General features: G+C 42.4%; 1 long non-coding RNA gene across 1 annotated transcript; it reads right to left on the reverse strand.

Annotated features, from left to right (window-relative positions):
* Window positions 1-1,120: 1,120 nt before the first annotated feature.
* Window positions 1,121-7,180, reverse strand: LOC139576321 (uncharacterized). The gene is made up of 4 exons (XR_011675091.1): window positions 5,403-7,180; window positions 4,673-4,931; window positions 2,162-2,978; window positions 1,121-1,953 (listed from the first exon to the last, which is right to left on the reverse strand). It is a non-coding gene; the product is annotated as an uncharacterized lncRNA (long non-coding RNA).
* Window positions 7,181-13,437: the final 6,257 nt, after the last annotated feature.

A 13,437-nucleotide genomic window follows, 5' to 3' on the forward strand; every position in this document is an offset into this window, starting at 1 on the left:
TGTGTCTTGCAGAAGGGAACCATGAAGAGGAGCTTGGAGTGGGCAAGGCTGATGAAGAATCAGGTCTTCTCTGCTGCTTTAAGTATCAATTAATTCTGGTGATTCTCACCTGGTTAGCATGCACAACACGACAAGGTATGCAACATTAAGCACAATCAAATATCCAATGTTATTAAAACATGTATCCCAATTTACAGTCAATCAACATGTCAGTTGTGTTAATGTTATGAACTACAAACAATCTATGGTTCTTGGAGTTAATGAATCAATTGAAAGGGACTACAATTAGACATTTTTAAACTGCCAGTAAAGATGACAAAAAAAGTAATCTGCTCTTATGGTTCTGTTTACATTTTTTCCAGACACTTCAATCCGAAACTCTCGTTAATGTTTGACATCAGGCAAAATGTCTTCAGCCACCGTAGGACAAAGAGCCGCTGGTTGGCATTTTTGACTGCAGTGTCTGTGTAGGTGTACCAGGAAAGGACATTAGAAGTTAGGTCCCCATGATATCGAAGCATATACCATCTCCACTGCAGCCCAGTCAATATCGATTTAAGAAACTGGAACAATAGATATCGTGTAGCACATAGTAGCAAAAATGTAACAACTCCAGTTTGCCTATTGTCCCAACAAATGTCAATTTTACATACGTCAGCGTGCATTTTCTTTTATAGCTCTGCTTTCATCCCCATCCTGACCCACAAACTGGTTAGCAGACTCAGGGCTCTGAGTGTAAATCCTGTAGTAACAAATTAGATTTTTTACATTATCACAAGAATGTGTATCCCCAGAATGGACCCGACACTACCATGGTACACCTGATCATGAGTAAATGAAGGAGCTGTGGGACCTGACATAATGGTGATAGGACAACAGTCTTAGCTTAAGCAAAACATAGTAGATGGTGATACTTGACCATTCTCTCATCTACTGTACATCGACATGGAGATGATCAGCAGCTTCAAGTTCATGGGCACCCTGATATCCTTTTCTGCCCTCAGTTACTTCACTCAAAGTCCCACTTGTGCTTCTCCACTACCCTCAAACTTGCTGCACCACGACCTATGTACCAACTACAGTGTCTGCTTTTATTTCCATAACACATGTAAACAAAATGTCCATATTTACTGTAAGATTTATTTATGGTAACATTGCACATATTGTAACATAGTCCCTTGACATACATGACTTAACTACTTTGCATCATGCTCAGTTTACCTACTCTATGAAATCATACATTTATTTAAATATTAAAGCTGCATTATGTATTACTGTGTCCATTTGATTCTGGAAGGTTGTAATGTTTTTTTAAACTTTCACTACACAACTTTTTTTTGCTGATGGACAATCTTGTATGAAACTTTCATAATATCAATTATTTTGTGACATATCACCAATTAACATTGGCTGCTGTATTCCTGACTTACTAGGTAGTCATGCAATAAACATTTTGGATAATTCCCCTTAAATTAAATCGTATTTGTCACATGTGCCAAACACAACAGGTATAGTAGACCTTACAGTGAAATGCTTAACCAACAATGCAGTTTTAAAAAAAACTACAGAAAAGAAAATCATTAAAGAGCATCAGTAAAATAACAATAGCGAGGCTATATACAGGGGATACCGGTACAGAGAATGTGCGGGGGCACCAGTTAGTCGAGTTAATATATACATGTAGGTAGAGATATTAAAGTGACAATGCATAGATAGAGTAGCAGCAAATAGTCTGGGCAGCCATTTGATTAGATGTTCAGTAGTCTTATGGCTTGGGGATAGAATCTGATTAGAAGCCTCTTGGACCTAGACTTGGCGCTACGGTAACGCTTGCCGTGCGGTAGCAGAGAGAACTGTAGCTGTGGCTCCACTGGCAATACCAGCCTAGGAATGCTGAAGCCCCCGAAGTGAAAATGAAAACCTTCTCCATGGTTAAAGGGTATGTGTTCCCCTCTGAAAAAAGGAAAGGGGGGGGACATTAAAGTCCATAAGTAACACTTATTGGAGAACACAATACTCTAAGTGAAAGTAGTTTGGGATTTCATTTATCTATTAAATTCTTAGGGGGCCCATGGAAGAATAAGGCTATAAAATGTGTGATGAGGTGATATTTTATTGATGTGGGCCGTGTTACTTCAATGATCATGGTTTTGCATCTAACCTTCCACCTCCAGAAGCCAGTCCCTCCAGAAACATATGACTCGTCTCTCTATTGCTCTTTGATTGGTACCAGGTGGGGAGCACTCTGCTTTGAAGAGAGAAGCTATGTCTTTGGCCAAAAGAGGTTTCTCAGCATAGATGAAAACCTCTCTGAAGAGGCTTGAGTGTCTATTCATGTAAGGCAGGAGACCTAGACACTTCAGACCCTCTTTGAATCTATAAAGTAAAAAAAAGTCAATGAATTTGCCCTGAAGAATTTAACTGAACTTGAGATTAATTAGATATATGGAAACTCACTGCTCAAGAGCATCCCGTATCCTGCTTTCTAAGTAAAAATTTGTGGCTGACTCCACCAGGGCATCCCACTCTAATGTACGAATGTATTGCACTGGACCCAACATGACCGCTTTCCTGTGCCTCGTCAACAGTTTGTGCTAACTGGATCTTAGATTGTTTATTGAACAGTGTTTTGGGACAAATTAGCAAAACAATAAACTGATTATCACAACCCTTAAAAAAGATTGACTGCCAACAAAAGGAAACCAAATCCATGTGGAAAAGTATTAATGAACCAATAACAATTTTTTCCCAAACTTAGTGAAAATTAACAGTAACATAACATCCATCACAGTATAGTTACTTACCTTCTCCAACTTCTCTCTGAAGTCATATTCCGCAATTTCTTTCAGTTCTGGCACAGGAGGTTGTAGGCCACACACTTGCCTGTATAGCCCCTGAAAAAATGTTGCTCTACACCCCATGTACCAGACAGACAGCAATCATGCGGCCCACCTGCTTGTATACGCCATCATAGAGTGCTATCACACAGAAGACAAACCGTAAATAAAGGACACATTACATACAAAAATCAAATGTCTTACTCAAGTCATACACTGCTCAAAAAAATAAAAGGGAACACTTAAACAACACAATGTAACTCCAAGTCAATCACACTTCTGTGAAATCAAACTGTCCACTTAGGAAGCAACACTGATTGACAATAAATTTCACATGCTGTTGTGCAAATGGAATAGACAAAAGGTGGAAATTATAGGCAATTAGCAAGACACCCCCAATAAAGGAGTGGTTCTGCAGGTGGTGACCACAGACCACTTCTCAGTTCCTATGCTTCCTGGCTGATGTTTTGGTCACTTTTGAATGCTGGCGGTGCTTTCACTCTAGTGGTAGCATGAGACGGAGTCTACAACCCACACAAGTGGCTCAGGTAGTGCAGCTCATCCAGGATGGCACATCAATGCGAGCTGTGGCAAGAAGGTTTGCTGTGTCTGTCAGCGTAGTGTCCAGAGCATGGAGGCGCTACCAGGAGACAGGCCAGTACATCAGGAGACGTGGAGGAGGCCGTAGGAGGGCAACAACCCAGCAGCAGGACCGCTACCTCCGCCTTTGTGCAAGGAGGAGCACTGCCAGAGCCCTGCAAAATGACCTCCAGCAGGCCACAAATGTGCATGTGTCTGCTCAAACGGTCAGAAACAGACTCCATGAGGGTGGTATGAGGGCCCGACGTCCACAGGTGGGGGTTGTGCTTACAGCCCAACACCGTGCAGGACGTTTGGCATTTGCCAGAGAACACCAAGATTGGCAAATTCGCCACTGGCGCCCTGTGCTCTTCACAGATGAAAGCAGGTTCACACTGAGCACGTGACAGACGTGACAGAGTCTGGAGACGCCGTGGAGAACATTCTGCTGCCTGCAACATCCTCCAGCATGACCGGTTTGGAGGTGGGTCAGTCATGGTGTGGGGTGGCATTTCTTTGGGGGGCCGCACAGCCCTCCATGTGCTCGGCAGAGGTAGCCTAACTGCCATTAGGTACCGAGATGAGATCCTCAGACCCCTTGTGAGACCATATGCTGGTGCGGTTGGCCCTGGGTTCCTCCTAATGCAAGACAATGCTAGACCTCATGTGGCTGGAGTGTGTCAGCAGTTCCTGCAAGAGGAAGGCATTGATGCTATGGACTGGCCCGCCCGTTCCCCAGACCTGAATCCAATTGAGCACATCTGGGACATCATGTCTCGCTCCATCCACCAACGCCACGTTGCACCACAGACTGTCCAGGAGTTGGCGGATGCTTTAGTCCAGGCCTGGGAGGAGATCCCTCAGGAGACCATCCGCCACCTCAGCAGGAGCATGCCCAGGCGTTGTAGGGAGGTCATACAGGCACGTGGAGGCCACACACACTACTGAGCCTCATTTTGACTTGTTTTAAGGACATTACATCAAAGTTGGATCAGCCTGTAGTGTGGTTTTCCACTTTAATTTTGAGCGTGACTCCAAATCCAGACCTCCATGGGTTGATAAATTTGATTTCCATTGATCATTTTTGTGTGATTTTGTTGTCAGCACATTCAACTATGTAAGGAAAAAAGTATTTAATAAGAATATTTCATTCATTCAGATCTAGGATGTGTTATTTTAGTGTTCCCTTTATTTTTTTGAGCAGTGTATATTGCCATAAACAAATGTGTCTTTGTTGGTGTAAAAGTGTAACTCACCTTGAGAGTTGCAAGAAAGACATTTTTGCCAAGCAGGTCCCTCAAATATTGCAGAGGAATGGATGGCACTCATTAGCAGCCGGAGAAATTCTCTTGAGGGACCACCCTCAGCGGCCCCTTTTCTGTCAGCATCCCTAAAAACCATGTCTATTTTTTCCTCCGGACTAAAGCGGGCTCTCTTAAAGCCTCTCATTGCACAATCATCACGTTAACTTGGTTGGCATCTCATTAACTCTTTAGCAGTGCTTGGAGGTCACCACTAAAAAAAAGACATTCAGAATAGCAAAGCTCAGATACTTCCCACAATTCATCTGTAATAACAAGACATTGAATTATTTACAGGGATTACTTGCTCATTGTCCTCAAAATCAACAGAAGAGTGTGGGGAAGGTGGACAATAAGCCTCAGGGAATGGTGGAGGGGAGGCCACAGGAAGTGGTATAGGTGATGGGGGGGGGGGGGGGGGCACAGGAATAGGTGCTGTCACAAGTGTAGCCTTGTTTGTAGAAGTAGTCAGTTAAATGTCATTTAAAGGCTTATACATTTCAAAAACATGGAGAAAGCACTAAAGCTGGCAAACAATGTGATTGCGTTCTAAAAATGATTTACAGAAAAAAATGTAGCCGCATGCATCACTCACTATAGAATGTAATCAATGTGTAGGTCAAGAAGACATTTTAAGGATGCATGTAGCTCTATTTTTTTAAATAATATTTTCAATATGTATTACATTCAACAAGCAGACAGTGTCGTTTTCTCCTCCATGGTCCGTCCTAACTCTGGAGGGAACGCCATATCTGGAGACAGCATTCACGAAGCAATCCATTACAGTACTGCTGCGATTGCTGCTGGAAGCACGGAGAAACAACGAGACGGCTGTACCCATCAATGCCACCATGTATGACTATCCTCCACCTAAATCAGAAAATACAGCACTGGTTGATACAAAAGCTGAAGACACATTAAATATACAAACATCACCATCCTCCTTTACCGCATCAGGTTCCTCCAGTATATAACAAAGCAGCAGACCAAATATTACATTAACATCCAAAATGTGGAACAATGTTAATGAACAGTCTCCCGCTGATCACAACTATAAGTACTTCCGTTAGCCCTCTAAAGGCTACAACAAGGGTTTGTTCTCTTGTTCTGTTTGTTTCCTGCAGCGGAAGATGTGTGATTACAATATCTACTTCAATTAGGAAAAATAACCACGTTTATATTGATGAGTCAAGAGGACAGACTCTCCTGTTGTTCACACTTTGGCACAAATACTTTGCTCCAACTGTTTTTGCCTCCGTATGTCCTCAATATAAGCATGTTTGTTAATTTCATGTATCAGAAACACAATAAAACAATTATTATCCACATGAGTGACATATGGTATCAAGGGCCATTGCTTACTGAACTGTTAGTTGTTGATGAACAATTTGAGATGTTACAATGTTGTTACGTTCCCCAGTTTCTGTGTTGTGTTTGTTATGTGTGTGTTTCAGGGTGGCTTCCTGAAATCCCCCAAGCAGCTGATTGGTCGACTCCATGGCTAATTGGAGCTGACCCCGCCCCCTCATCAAGTTACAGCTGTATCCGATTAGACTCCTTCTGAAGCTATATAAAAGCCAGTGTTCTGTTGTTCAGGAGAGAGATGATTGCTGAGAGAGGAGGCTGATGGCTGTGGGTTATTTACTGTATTAGTTGTTGCTGGGCACAGCTTTGGTATGTTCTGTGTTAGTTTATTGCTCAGTCAGATAGAGCTTATTTAATGTCCTGTGTTTCTCAGTTTGTTTGAAATTATTTAATATTCTGGTTCATTTGTTTCCAGGGGGGAAGGCACCTAGGGAGTGCTTAGGCAAGAGGCCCGCGGGAATACATATACCCGTAGTATATTCACTGTCTAGGCACACTAGGTAAGACCTGGGTGGACCACCCCCTGTATTTTGGTTAGCGCACCAGGTGGTGGTAAGTAGTGGGTAGGCAGGTAAGGTAGGAGAGGGGGCTTTGATATTTACTTTCCTTGCTTTGGTTCCATCCAGTCCCTTTCCCCCATATTACCATGTGAAGGAATAAATTCCTAGTAAACGGTAACTTCTCTGCCTTTTGTCATCCTTACTCGCACCTACAGTCCCATACCTCTTTCACTTCACGGGGAGTTGTTGTAGCAGGGTGTTGCGTTCCCTCTTCTTAGAGGCGTGCGTAACAAATGTACAACTTCTCACCAGTGATATAGATAATTGTGTATCACAAAGATACATCTACCTTATCAGTTTGTGGTTTCCATGAAGGTGCCATAACGAGTTTGGTCCAGCAACACGGTATGACCTTCTATGCAGCCTCTGCGACATGGCTCTAAGGGCAGCCGCCCTCGGGTTAACACGAAGCATGCTGTCCCTCAATCTGAGTCTCTGCACCCAGAGCCCTTAATTGTGATCGAACAGCCTCCGCTCCACGTTTGTCGTTCCCAGCCGCCAAGTCTGACATGTCAGAATATAATGGTTGGTGCATGTAACAAATTGAAGTGTCTGGGAAACAAAGTAACAATGGACAGGGATGAGGTAATACATATCATAATCATTTTAAAGTCCTGTTGATTGTAGCCATACTAAATTGTTTGATTGGTAAGAAACTGGAAACCATGCATCAAAAGTCTGTAGTTTATAGCATTACTCCCAAGCAAACTGACCTTAGACAACGTTTGACTGTCGATCAGGACATGTAGAATATCTGCCATCTGAGACACACTGAAAGCACAGGACATCAGAAACCTCAGTTGCTCTTAAGTGATGGCATAACAAGGTGCACCCTAGTTCCTCTCCAAGTCCGAGAAGCCCTGGAACTGGCTGTAACAATAATACACTGTGTTCAGGGTACTTAAATGTATTATGACACAGCCCACCCATCTCATTCCAAAAACACTTAAATTATAGTAACTTTCACAAATTGTGGCCAATTAACATTTTTATAATATTGGATTTTAAAGCCAAGACAAATAGAAATGTTGACCAATAACGAATAGAATGGGCAGCAGGAGAGCAAAGAGTGAACAAATTTAAATAAAAAATGTAAACCCAACCACACCCAACATTTATCAGCCTCCCCCTAGCCCACTCAAGGCTCCTCTGCATGGTTTCCATTCTGCAAGACAGTTTTTTTAAAATAGAGACCATGGAATTCCTGTTCAAACAGTGCCATAGTCCTAATGTTAACGTTCCTGGTTTATGTCTGAAGTTGTTCATTTCTACATCATAGGCTTACATGAAATATTCATATTTCAAAGGGTATTCAAAAGTAATATCTGTGTTGTTGGAAAGCTGATATGTTGTAGATATTAGCAACGTTTTTATAGGGTTGTCCTAGGTCAAGTGAGCGTTGCAAATGTTTTCATGCTAATCGCGAGCTAGCGCAGCTAAGGCTAGGTAGCCTGCCTGAAGTTTTAGACCTTCAGTTGTTGTTTTGCCTAAAAATTCAAAAACATGTTTGACGTCAGTACTATTCGATAATAAGTCACCTTTATGTAACTAGCAGGGCTGTAAAAATATGAAAAGCCGGCGCCGTTCACTGTGGCTATGGCCGGGGTGGGCGGCTAAGGAACGTTATCAAGCAAACTAGTAACTCATTTAGCAATCCAGCCATTTACATACCAGCATTCATTACAAAATATATATATATTCTACATATACTAGTTAAATATGAAATACTCCCTTGGCCTAATCAGACTTACAATATTAGCGACACATAGGCCTAAGTTACTTGCACTGCTGTCTCAGTGTCTGAGCCTCCAACATAGTTGCATAGCCATACACAGATACATCCTCTGTGTTAGCTAGCAAATCAACTTTATGATTAAGTAATAATAGTATTTAAAAAATAATCAACCTTGTTAATTCAAAAACATGTTTGACGTCAGTACTATTCGATAATAAGTCACCTTTATGTAACTAGCAGGGCTGTAAAAATATGAGCAGTGCAAGTAACTTAGGCCTATGTGTCGCTAATATTGTAAGTCTGATTAGGCCAAGGGAGTATTTCATATTTAACTAGTATATGTAGAATATATATATATTTTGTAATGACTGCCCGTTCCATGATCTCGCCATCACGGTTGACAACTCCATTGTGTCCTCCTCCCAGAGTGCTAAGAACCTTGGCGTGATCCTGGACAACACCCTGTCGTTCTCAACTAACATCAAGGCGGTGACCCGTTCCTGTAGGTTCATGCTCTACAACATTCGCAGAGTACGACCCTGCCTCACGCAGGAAGCGGCGCAGGTCCTAATCCAGGCACTTGTCATCTCCCGTCTGGATTACTGCAACTCGCTGTTGGCTGGGCTCCCTGCCTGTGCCATTAAACCCCTACAACTCATCCAGAACGCCGCAGCCCGTCTGGTGTTCAACTTTCCCAAGTTCTCTCACGTCACCCCGCTCCTCCGCTCTCTCCACTGGCTTCCAGTTGAAGCTCGCATCCGCTACAAGACCATGGTGCTTGCCTACGGAGCTGTGAGGGGAACGGCACCTCCGTACCTTCAGGCTCTGATCAGGCCCTACACCCAAACAAGGGCACTGCGTTCATCCACCTCTGGCCTGCTCGCCTCCCTACCTCTGAGGAAGTACAGTTCCCGCTCAGCCCAGTCAAAACTGTTCGCTGCTCTGGCACCCCAATGGTGGAACAAACTCCCTCACGACGCCAGGTCAGCGGAGTCAATCACCACCTTCCGGAGACACCTGAAACCCCACCTCTTTAAGGAATACCTAGGATAGGATAAAGTAATCCTTCTAACCCCCCCCCCCTTAAAAGAGTTAGATGCACTATTGTAAAGTGGTTGTTCCACTGGATATCATAAGGTGAATGCACCAATTTGTAAGTCGCTCTGGATAAGAGCGTCTGCTAAATGACTTAAATGTAATGTAAATGTTAATGTGCACTGAAGGGCATCAAGTCCAGGATTATCGGAGAGCAGAAGCCGAGTGCAGCCATTTAGGGTCTGTTTGCAGCTGATATGGAAGTTCCTTCTCGCCATCTTCAATTGTGGAGTTGTTGCATCAAACTGACTGTACGCCGATTTAATGAAAGGAGGAGCTAGGGAAATTGGCTGGTAAAATTAGCATATTAAAGAATGCGTTAAGTTAGCATGTGTAGGTGTATATTTAGCAGCTGTAGGCGTTAATTTGACGTGAGCGGGACCGCTTGCAGCCGTTTATTTCGCGCATGCTTATTTGACGCGTGCACACGTTAATTTAGCGCCAGCACCTGCTTACTTTACACACGCAGCATTAAAAATATTGTGTTTTGACCACGTGCTTTAAGACCAAAACGGCATTCCATATATTAAGCCTTCACAGAAGGCAGGAATCCTGGTCACAGGTAGGCACTGGTCAAACACAGGTAGGCAGTCATAAAAAAAATACCTCACAACCATACAAACAGAAAGAACTGAACTAAATAGGGAGCTGATGAGACCAGGTGGGAAACGGACTCAGGTGAAATCAGTGAACAAAAATTAAAGACATGGCTACATTCCAGAACACAAAGAAACAGGGCTACGTTCAAGAACACAAAGAAAAGCAGAACCTTACAGCAAGGCCTGGCACACTTCAGAATCATTTTGGTAGCTCATGTTGACCAGTACTGTGTGCCACAGAAAGTATTTGACTAGCCACAAAATTAAGGAAATTAGAAGGGGGGGAGGATTTCGGCAAGGCCATTTTCTTGCCTGCCTAAATCCCTTTCTACACGTGAGAACTTTTTGTCTTTATGGCAGTCATTTTACTCAAGGCCCTTGGAAATGACCTGCATATCTGCAGTTATATAAAATTCTAATGCAATATATGGATTTACAAATACAAATCAAAAAGTGTTTTGTTTGTGGATAGTGAATTGCATTTGTGGAAAGCGATTCACATTTGTGGATTGGTGTGTTTCGTGTTCACACAGCAAAGACCTTGAAGTCTTCAGCCACTCAGCCTTGTTAAAATAAACCAGAAGGTGGCAGTAGTGTTGTTTGGCAATGCATGTCCGTGTCTTGTTTTATGGTCTAGAATAAATAGCAATTTCTCCGCTAATGTTGCTATTGTTGTAAAAAGCACTTGTTGATACTAGCTAGATGGCCACAGCTAGATAACTAGCTAACAAGATGACAAAGAAACAATTTAATTCACTCACCATAATACCATACAGCCCATAGATACATTTTTAGCTAGCTGGCTCAGCAGCTAGCTACAGGCAGCTGCTTCATGGAAACAAATCTATTGTGATTTAATAATAATAGCTACAGTAGCCAGATAGCTAGGCTTGGAGGAGGCATTTACAGACCGGTTGAAATGTACGCAATTATTACCCAGAGGAAAATGGGGGCCGGTCATGGTTTTAAAATGTCACTTAGGGGGAGAGTTTAATATTTTTAAAATTTAATCCAGGGGAGGCTCATTTTTTTAAATGTATTTTTCTAGGCAAGTCAGTTAAGAACTAATTCTTATTTACAATGATGGGCTACCCCAGCCAAACCCTAACAACGTTGGGCCAATTGTGCACCTCCCTATTGGACTCAAACCAGGGTCTGTAGTGACACCTCTAGCACTGAGATGCAGTGCCTTAGAACACTGAACCACTCGGGAGCCCGAGTGTAATTTGTTATCGATGAAATGTCAGCATTTGGGAATTTACATATTTAATTTGACTATATGTGTAACTTTCGTGTAGACCCGTTTTCTCTCTCTCTCATTCTCCTCGTTTAGCCCGGCTGGGTGGGCATTGCGCTTTTTACTTTCTATTGGCTGTTCGATCAGTCCCTCTTTGTGCTTGGCGTATCCAGAACACGGCGTGTATCTGGAGTATCTGGTGAATAAAATAGTGCTTGTAGTGACGATGTAGGGAGCTAGCAGAAATTCTGCTTTCAAAACTCGGAAATCTGAAATCTCTGAGTTCCGAGCGTTCAAGACAACTAAGAACTCGAGAAACAAACGAACACCGACTGTGAAAAACATTTTGAACGTTCATCCAACTCTGAATTCATAGTCGGAAACTCTAGCATATTTCTAAACCGTCAGCTGCCACGGTAGAGGAGACTGGCCACCATAGTTAAGATATTAGCATTTTTGCATTTGCCTTATGCTGCATTAGACGAGGGACGCAAAAACCGTCATACTAGTCGGCATTGCGGGCCAAGAAAGCAAGAAAGACAGTGAGGCAAATGCAAGCCAGCACGAGGTGTGCGTAACGTTACCATGGTGATTTCAGTAAACAAATAGTGCAAATCAACATCCAGTAGAAAACATTGCTACAGCAGACGGCCACATTTGAAATATTTTAACTTGGCGGAAAGTCCCGTCTATTTGTAGCGCTGAATGTCATTTGCCGTCGTTCTCTCACTGAAAACAACGAAATTCGGTTTTATCGTTTACTTCGTGGCATCTTAACGCAGTAGTCATGTGGTCACCATAGCAACGTATACAGTCATGCTTGCTTGCTTTTGCTGTCAAAATACTTATTGCTTTCTTGTCCCGCTATGCTGACTGGTATGACGGTTTTTGCGTCCCTCGTCTAAATGCAGTATAAAATACAGAAGCCAAAAGAACTGGGGCGTATTCATTACGCCGACTCTTCTGCAAAACATTTCTTAAACAGAAGCAAATGGGGCGGGACCTACCTGAATTTGTCCAATATAAACTATCGTTTTGTTCTGTTTGCTTCCGGTTGGTTGGGAACGGTAAACGGTTTCCGTAATGAATACACCCCTGGATTGGAGGAGAGAGAGAGCGCGTGCTATGGTGTGATCAAAATATCTGCTCATGTAAATTTCTGGACCTTGTAAACTGTCGAGAATAGACCAAAAACTGTTCCAAATGGTTGGATAATCAGGCAAAGGATGGTAGCTACTCCCTGTGTAAGGCTCCATTCTTGTGTATGTTATTTTATTCCTCGTGTTACTATTTTATTTGTATTCTTATTTTAAACTGCATTGTAGAGAATGGCTCATAAGCAAGCATTTCATGGTAAAGTCTACAGTTGTATTAGGCGCATATGACAAATACAATTTGATTTGATTTTTTGCAATTATTTCAGCATGACGCATTCAAAAAGGATGCTTAAGTGGTTGTCTTGCTCTTCACTGTAATCAGAGGGCTAATATCAATACTATGCATGCCAGTCTCTATTGGCTAAAAGTAAAGGCGACTGACTGCTTCAGTTTTGTTTTAATATAAGAAGCAAATGTGTTAAATTCAAAATTGTTTCCATGGTCACAGTACACACACCACTGACACACACACATACCCCACCAGCTATGTGTGACGTTTTACATATATGTAGTTCTGTCCTTAATCTGTTCTTGTCTATTAATTATGTAATGTTTCATGTTTTGTTTGGACCCAAGGAAGAGTAGCTGCTGCAATCGTCACAGCTAAAGGTGATCGTAATAATAAATAAAAATAGCGGAGCTTTGCTGTGCCCGACTGCTGCAGAGCAGAGGAACGCACAGATCTGCCATTTCATAATCAAACTTTTCTTGCACTTTCAGGTAAATGTTTATAGCCCGTAATATTTAGCTAATGAGTGGCCTAATATTTAGCGAATTTTTAGCTTGTTTTCCTGAAATCCCAGGAAAAACTATAGGCTACAAAATCTATAGGAGACACATTTTTTATATAAGAGGCCTAATAGGTTTGCTCTTGCTAATTGCTGAATGTAAAATAGGCATTTAAGCCAAATTAACTGTTGGGAAAGTTAGGGAGAGAGTGCATCTGTAAAGGCCATCGTTGCATGAAGAAGT

This window comes from Salvelinus alpinus, chromosome 5 (assembly GCF_045679555.1).
Source record: "Salvelinus alpinus chromosome 5, SLU_Salpinus.1, whole genome shotgun sequence".
Taxonomy (NCBI): domain Eukaryota; kingdom Metazoa; phylum Chordata; class Actinopteri; order Salmoniformes; family Salmonidae; genus Salvelinus; species Salvelinus alpinus.